Here is a 7,862-nt window from a genome sequence, read left to right on the forward strand (position 1 = left end):
TGGGGGTTCAGGGGGCGCTCGGGGGGCTGCGGGTCGGGAGCGGGGGGTTCAGGGGGCGCTCGGGGGGGCTGCGGGTCGGGAGCGGGGGGCGCTCGGGGGGCTGCGGGTCGGGAGCGGGGGTTCAGGGGGCGCTCGGGGGGCTGCGGGTCGGGAGCGGGGGGTGCTCGGGGGGCTGCGGGTCGGGAGCGGGGGGTTCAGGGGGCGCTCGGGGGGGCTGCGGGTCGGGAGCGGGGGGCGCTCGGGGGGCTGCGGGTCGGGAGCGGGGGGTTCAGGGGGCGCTCGGGGGGCTGTGGGTCGGGAGCAGGGGCTGCTTGGGGGACTGTGGGTCGGGGGCGCGGGGCGCTCGGGGGGACTGCGGGTCGGGGGGGCGGGGCGCTCGGGGGGGCTGCGGAGCGGGGGCGCGGGGCGCTCGGGGGGCTGCGGGTCAGGGGGGCGGGGCGCTCGGGGGGGCTGCAGGGCGCTCAGGGGGGCGGGGCGCTCGGGGGGCTGCGGGGCGCTCGGGGGGCTGCGGGTCAGGGTGGCAGGGCGCTCGGGGGGCGGCGGGGCGCTTGGGGGGGCTGTGGGTCAGGTGGGCGGGGCGCTCGGGGGGCTGCGGGTCGGGGGGCTGCGGGGCGCTCGGGGGGCTGCGGGTCAGGGGGGCGGGGCGCTCGGGGGGTGGGGCGCTCGGGGGCTGCGGGTCGGGAGCGGGGGGTTCAGGGGGCGCTCGGGGGGCTGTGGGTCGGGAGCAGGGGCTGCTTGGGGGACTGTGGGTCGGGGGCGCGGGGCGCTCGGGGGGACTGCGGGTCGGGGGGGCGGGGCGCTCGGGGGGGCTGCGGAGCGGGGGCGCGGGGCGCTCGGGGGGCTGCGGGTCAGGGGGGCGGGGCGCTCGGGGGGGCTGCAGGGCGCTCAGGGGGGCGGGGCGCTCGGGGGGCTGCGGCTCGGGGGGCTGCGGGGCGCTCGGGGGGCTGCGGGTCAGGGTGGCAGGGCGCTCGGGGGGCGGCGGGGCGCTTGGGGGGGCTGTGGGTCAGGTGGGCGGGGCGCTCGGGGGGCTGCGGGTCGGGGGGCTGCGGGGCGCTCGGGGGGCTGCGGGTCAGGGGGGCGGGGCGCTCGGGGGGTGGGGCGCTCGGGGGCTGCGGGTCGGGGGGCGGCGGGGCGATCGGGGGGCGGCGGGGCGCTCGGGGGGGCTGCAGGGCGCTCGGGGGGCTGCGGGTCAGGGCGGCGGGGCGCTCGGGGGGCGGCGGGTCAGGGGGGCGGGGCGCTCGGGGGGCTGCGGGTCAGGGCGGCGGGGCGCTCGGGGGGCGGCGGGGCCCTCGGAGGGCGGCGGGGCGCTCGGGGGGCGGCGGGTCAGGGCGGCGGGGCGCTCGGGGGGCGGCGGGGCGCTCGGGGGGCGGCGGGTCAGGGCTGCGGGGCGCTCGGGGGGCGGCGGCTCGGGGGGCTGCGGGGCGCTCGGGGGGCTGCGGGTCAGGGTGGCAGGGCGCTCGGGGGGCGGCGGGGCGCTTGGGGGGGCTGTGGGTCAGGTGGGCGGGGCGCTCGGGGGGCTGCGGGTCGGGGGGGCTGCGGGGCGCTCGGGGGGCTGCGGGTCAGGGGGGCGGGGCGCTCGGGGGGTGGGGCGCTCGGGGGCTGCGGGTCGGGGGGCGGCGGGGCGATCGGGGGGCGGCGGGGCGCTCGGGGGGGCTGCAGGGCGCTCGGGGGGCTGCGGGTCAGGGCGGCGGGGCGCTCGGGGGGCGGCGGGTCAGGGGGGCGGGGCGCTCGGGGGGCTGCGGGTCAGGGCGGCGGGGCGCTCGGGGGGCGGCGGGGCGCTCGGGGGGCGGCGGGGCCCTCGGAGGGCGGCGGGGCGCTCGGGGGGCGGCGGGTCAGGGCGGCGGGGCGCTCGGGGGGCGGCGGGGCGCTCGGGGGGCGGCGGGTCAGGGCTGCGGGGCGCTCGGGGGGCGGCGGGGCGCTCGGGGGGCGGCGGGTCAGGGCGGCGGGGCGCTCGGGGGGCGGCGGGGCGGGGGGCCCCGCTGTCTCACCCTGTCCCCCCAGGTGTTTTACTGGCGGCTGGGCAGCGTGGGGGAGCGGAACCGGCGCCAGGCCCGGGCCCAGCCGCCCCCCCTGGTGCTGACGCTGGAGGGGGAGGTGTTGCAGGCCAGGCTGGGGGGGCTGCGCCCCTGGAGCTTGTACCGCCTCTACGTTGTCGTGTTTAACGGGCGCAGCGATGGGCCCCACAGCGAGGACGTTGACTTCAGCACCCCCGAGGGAGGTGAGACCCCCCCCGTGACCCCCCCAGCTCCCCCACCCCCCCGAACAGCTCCCACCCCCCGGGGGTAAGACCCCCGCATGCCCCAGCTCTCCCCTCTCTGTGCCCGCAGTGCCCAGCCCCCCCCACTCGCTGCTCCTGGAGCGGGTCTCGGACACGGCGCTGGCTCTGGAGTGGACGCCCCCCCGGTTCCCCAACGGGGCCCTGACCCAATACCTGCTGCAGTACCGGCAGGGTGAGTCCGGGGCGGCCGGGGGCGGGGGTGAGCGGGAGGGGGACGATGGGCCAGCTGGGCGCTAACCCCCCCTTGCCCCCCCAGTGAACGGGTCGGAGCTGGGCCCCCTGCACGAAATGTCGGTCCCCGTCTCCCAGCGCAACGTGACGCTGGCCCGGCTGGACCCGCGGGCCCGGTACCGCTTCCACCTGCGGGCGCTGACCCGGGCCGGCCAGGGCGAGCCGCTGGTGCAGGAGGGCGGCACCGTCCCAGAGCCAGGTAAGGGGGGGCCCCGGGCATCTCCTGCCGGATCCCCTAACCTCCCCCTCCCGCTCCGGGAATCCTGGGGTGGGGGCCAGACCCACGCCTGCCCCCCTCGGGCATGTCGTGGGGGCCCCGCGCTGCAGGGAGTTCCCCAGTCTCCGGATCTGACATTAAAGGGTTAATTTCTCCCCCTTTGTCTGCGCCCCCCCCCCCAGTGCTCCCCACTTTGGACAACATCAGCATCTCGCGGGTGGGGCCCGATTTCACCGTCATCACCTGGGTCCCGAGCCGGCACCAGGCCAACGTGGAGTTCGAGATCCAGTTCATGAGCAAGACCAGTAAGAGCCGGGGCTGGGGGGGCCCTGATCCGGTCCTGGGGGGGCTGGCGGGGGAGCAGCTGGGGGCCTGTCCCCTCTCGGGGGCACCAGTCCTCAGCCAGCTCTGGGGTGGGCTCTGGCTGGCTGGGGGGCTGGGAAGGGGCCCCAGCGGGGGCCAGCTGGCTTTGTGGGGCAGGGAATGGGGGGCTGGGGGCCTGTCCCCAGTAGGGGGCACCAGCCCCGATCTGGCCCGGGGGGGTCGGCCAGTGGGGGGCAGGTAGGGGCACGTGGGCAGTAACACCCCCCCACACTGCCCCCCAGCGGCCGAGCCCTGGCGAACGTCCGGCCAGGCGAACTCCACCCACGGCTCCTACCGGCTCCTCAACCTGCGGCCCGGCACCTCCTACCGCGTCCAGTTCGTGGGGCGCGACCCCTCGGGGGGCAACGTCTCCTTCTGGGAGAGCGAGGTGGAGACCGACGGCAAGCGTGAGTGAGACCCCAATCGCTGGCCCCACCCCACGGCTCCCCGGGGGGCCCAGGGACCCCCATACCCGTCCCCTGTCCCGCGGCTCCCCGGGGGGGCTGGGATCCCCCATGCCCATTCCCCCCATGGCTCCCTGGGGGGTCCTGCTGTACTTAACATACCGCGTGGGTCTCGTCGGGGGATAAGGCGCCGTGCCGCGTTTAGTGGTAATATCGGCCTCAGCCCAGACTGGAGCGTACGCGTAAGATGGACGGCACGCTCCCCGCACGCTCCCCGCACGCTCCCCCCTGCTCCCCGCACGCTCCCCCCTGCTCCCCGCACGCTCCCCCCTGCTCCCCGCACGCTCCCCGCACGCTCCCCCCTGCACCACACACACACACACTCCCCTCGGCACACGCTCCCCCCTGCTCCCCGCACGCTCCCCCCTGCTCCCCGCACGCTCCCCGCACGCTCCCCCCTGCTCCCCGCACGCTCCCCGCACGCTCCCCGCACGCTCCCCCCTGCTCCCCGCACGCTCCCCCCTGCTCCCCGCACACACACACTCCCCTCGGCACACGCTCCCCCCTGCACCACACCCCCACACGCTCCCCACACGCTCCCCGCACGCTCCCCGCACGCTCCCCGCACGCTCCCCGCACGCTCCCCCCTGCTCCCCGCACGCTCCCCCCTGCTCCCCCCTGCTCCCCGCACGCTCCCCCCTGCTCCCCGCACGCTCCCCGCACGCTCCCCGCACGCTCCCCCCTGCTCCCCGCACGCTCCCCCCTGCTCCCCGCACGCTCCCCGCACGCTCCCCGCACGCTCCCCCCTGCTCCCCGCACGCTCCCCCCTGCTCCCCGCACGCTCCCCGCACGCTCCCCGCACGCTCCCCGCACGCTCCCCCCTGCTCCCCGCACGCTCCCCGCACGCTCCCCCCTGCACCACACACACACACACTCCCCTCGGCACACGCTCCCCCCTGCACCACACCCCCGCACGCTCCCCCCTGCTCCCCGCACGCTCCCCCCTGCTCCCCGCACGCTCCCCCCTGCACCACACACACACACACACACTCCCCTCGGCACACGCTCCCCCCTGCACCACACCCCCGCACGCTCCCCGCACGCTCCCCGCACGCTCCCCCCTGCTCCCCGCACGCTCCCCGCACGCTCCCCGCACGCTCCCCCCTGCTCCCCGCACGCTCCCCCCTGCTCCCCGCACGCTCCCCGCACGCTCCCCCCTGCACCACCCCCGGACACACCCACACACTCCCCCGCACGCACACTCCTCTCGGCACACGCACACCTCCGCACACCCCCCCCCCCACCCCTGCACACTCCCCTCCGCACACGCACACTCCCCCCTGCACCACACACACACTCCCCCTCACACAGTCCGTCTTGTCGTTGTTACCAGCTCGTTGCCCCCCCGCCCGCCCTGGCCAGGGGCGGGGGAGGCGGGAGGGCTGGAGCCGGGCGGCGGCCGAGCGGGATCGATGCTCCGCTGTGGACGGGACGCGACCCGGGGTCCCCTGCAAGACACCCCACGTTTCTGTCCCAGAGTCAAAGTCTGGGTCCCTTGGCCCCCTGTGGTGCCTCCTTCTGGGGGTCGGGACAGTGCTGCAAAGAGGGTGTCCCCAGAGGAGGGGCCGGCTCCTGGCACCCCCGCTGCCCTCCCGGCCCCCCCATCCCAGGGCGAGGGATCGAGGGGGGCCTTGGTCTGCTCCCGCCGACAGGACGCTTTTCCTCCAGCGTCCCTGCCCTCCGGGGCTGGGCACCACGCAAAGCTCCCCCGCCCCGGGCCCTGACACACACGTGTGCGAGAACAGGGGCTGTGTGTGTGTGGAGAGGGAAAGCCGGGCAGAGATGCATCCACAGCCCGGGGCCCCCCGTGCCCAGCCGCCGGCCCCACTCCGCAGAGCCCCCCGTGTCCCAGAGCCCCAGCAGCGGGGCTGCCCCCCTCAGCCCGGCCCCGGGTGCTGGGAGCCATTCGCCCTGCCCGGCCTGGGGGCAGACAGACCCCACCCCCGCGGCGGAACAATGCAGCGGATGGGGGAAACTGAGGCAGGCCCAGGCTTCGTCCCCCCGTGTCCGGGCGAGGGGCCCCCGGGTAACCCCCCGTCGCTCTGCCCCCCCAGTGCTGACGACCAACCCGCGCAGCTTCGCCACCGAGGGCTGGTTCATCGGCTTCATCTGCGCTCTGATCCTGCTGCTGCTGGTGGGCCTGACCTTCTGCTTCCTCAAGCACAGCAAGGGAGGGAAGTACTCGGGTGAGACCCCGCCCCCCGCGCCCAGGCCCCGCCCCCGGCCCCCTGAGCCCCTCCCCCCTGCTGGGGACGCCCCCCCCCTCCCGGGAGTGACCCCAGCCGCCCCTGCACTCCAGGCTCCCCGAGCAGCCCTGTCCCCCCACACCCGCGGGTCCCTCGGCCCCTGCCCCCCGGCTAACTCTCCCCCCTCCCTGCCCCAGTGAAGGACAAGGAGGACACGCAGGTCGACTCTGAAGCCCGACCCATGAAGGACGAGACGTTCGGGGAGTACAGGTGGGTGGGGGGCTGTGGGGGTGGGGAGGGGCACGGCAGAGGCGTTTCCACCTCACCCTGGAAGCCCCCCCCATTGGGGGAACACTGGAGGGAGGGGGCGGGAATTTTCTTCTCTGTTGTGGGACCCCTCCCTCAATTCCCGGGGGGGACCCACAATGCACTGGGGCAAATGCCCCATGGGGGGCTTGGGGTTGGATTTAGTGGCTTCTGCTTAACCTGCCCCCCTGCTGCCACTCCCCTGCTGCCTGGTCTGGGGGGGTCTCTGACTGTCTCTCTCCCCCCCACAAAATGCTGCCGGCTTTGCTACCACAGATCCCTGGAGAGGTAAGAGGAGCTAGCGGGGCGGGATCCCGGACACCTGGGTTCTCTCCCCGGCTCTGGGAGGGCAGTGGGGTCTAGTGGTCAGAGCAGGGGGAGCTGGGATCCCGGATGCCTGGGTTCAAACCTCCATTGCCAGGCGCGCCGTTCACTTGTTCTTTGGCTGGGGGGGGGGGGCTGCTAATGCTGCCTGCCAAGGTTTGGGGGTGGCACTTAAGGACCCCCCAACATGCTTGTGGAGGTGGCTGCAGCTCCCGGGGGCCACAGGTGTGTCAGAGTGGGTGTGCAGGGCCCTGGGGCGACTGTACACGCTGGGGGGACAAGGGTGTGCTGGGGCGATGGTAGCTGGGGATAGTTGTGCACGGGGGCGATGGTGCACGGCGGTGATTGTGTGCAGGGCGGTGGTGCACGGGGGCGATGGTGCATGGTGGTGGTTGTGTGCAGAGCGGTGGTAGCTGGGGGTGGTTGTGCACAGGGGCAATGGTGCACGGCGGTGGTTGTGTGCAGGGCGATGGTGCACGGGGACGATGGTGCGCGGCGGTGGTTGTGTGCAGGGCGATGGTGCGCGGCGGTGGTTGTGTGCAGGGCGATGGTGCGCGGCGGTGGTTGTGTGCAGGGCGGTGGTTGTGTGCAGGGCGGTGGTTGTGTGCAGGGCGGTGGTTCTGTGCAGGGTGGTGGTTGTGTGCAGGGCGATGGTGCACGGGGACAATGGTGCGCGGGGGTGGTTGTGTGCAGGGCGACGGTGCGCGGGGGCGATGGTGCGTGGCGGTGGTTGTGTGCAGGGCGGTGGTAGCTGGGGGTGGTTGTGCACGGGGGCAATGGTGCGCGGCGGTGGTTGTGTGCAGGGCGATGGTGCGCGGCGGTGGTTGTGTGCAGGGCGATGGTGCGCGGCGGTGGTTGTGTGCAGGGCGATGGTGCATGGCGGCGGTTGTGTGCAGGGCAGTGGTAGCTGGGGGCGATGGTGCGCGGCGGCGGTTGTGTGCAGGGCGATGGTGCACGGGGGCGATGGTGCACGGCGGTGGTTGTGTGAAGGGCGGTGGTAGCTGGGGGCGATGGTGCATGGGGCGATGGTGCATGGCGGTGGTTGTGTGCATGGGGCGATGGTGCATGGCGGTGGTTGTGTGCATGGGGCGATGGTGCATGGCGGTGGTTGTGTGCATGGGGCGATGGTGCATGGCGGTGGTTGTGTGCATGGGGCGATGGTGCACGGGGGCGATGGTGCACGGCGGTGGTTGTGTGCAGGGCAATGGTGCACGGGGGCGATGGTGCACGGCGGTGGTTGTGTGAAGGGCGGTGGTAGCTGGGGGCGATGGTGCGCGGGGGTGATGGTGCACGGGGCGATGGTGCATGGCGGTGCTTGTGTGCAGGGCAATGGTGCATGGGGGCGATGGTGCACGGCGGTAGTTGTGTGAAGGGCGGTGGTAGCTGGGCGTGATGGTGCATGGCGGTGGTTGTGTGCAGGGCGATGGTGCGCGGGGGCGGTTGTGTGCAGGGCGATGGTGCACGGCGGTGGTTGTGTGAAGGGCGGTGGTAGC

The sequence above is a fragment of the Eretmochelys imbricata genome, chromosome 23, assembly GCF_965152235.1.
Source record: "Eretmochelys imbricata isolate rEreImb1 chromosome 23, rEreImb1.hap1, whole genome shotgun sequence".
Classification (NCBI taxonomy): Eukaryota; Metazoa; Chordata; order Testudines; family Cheloniidae; genus Eretmochelys; species Eretmochelys imbricata.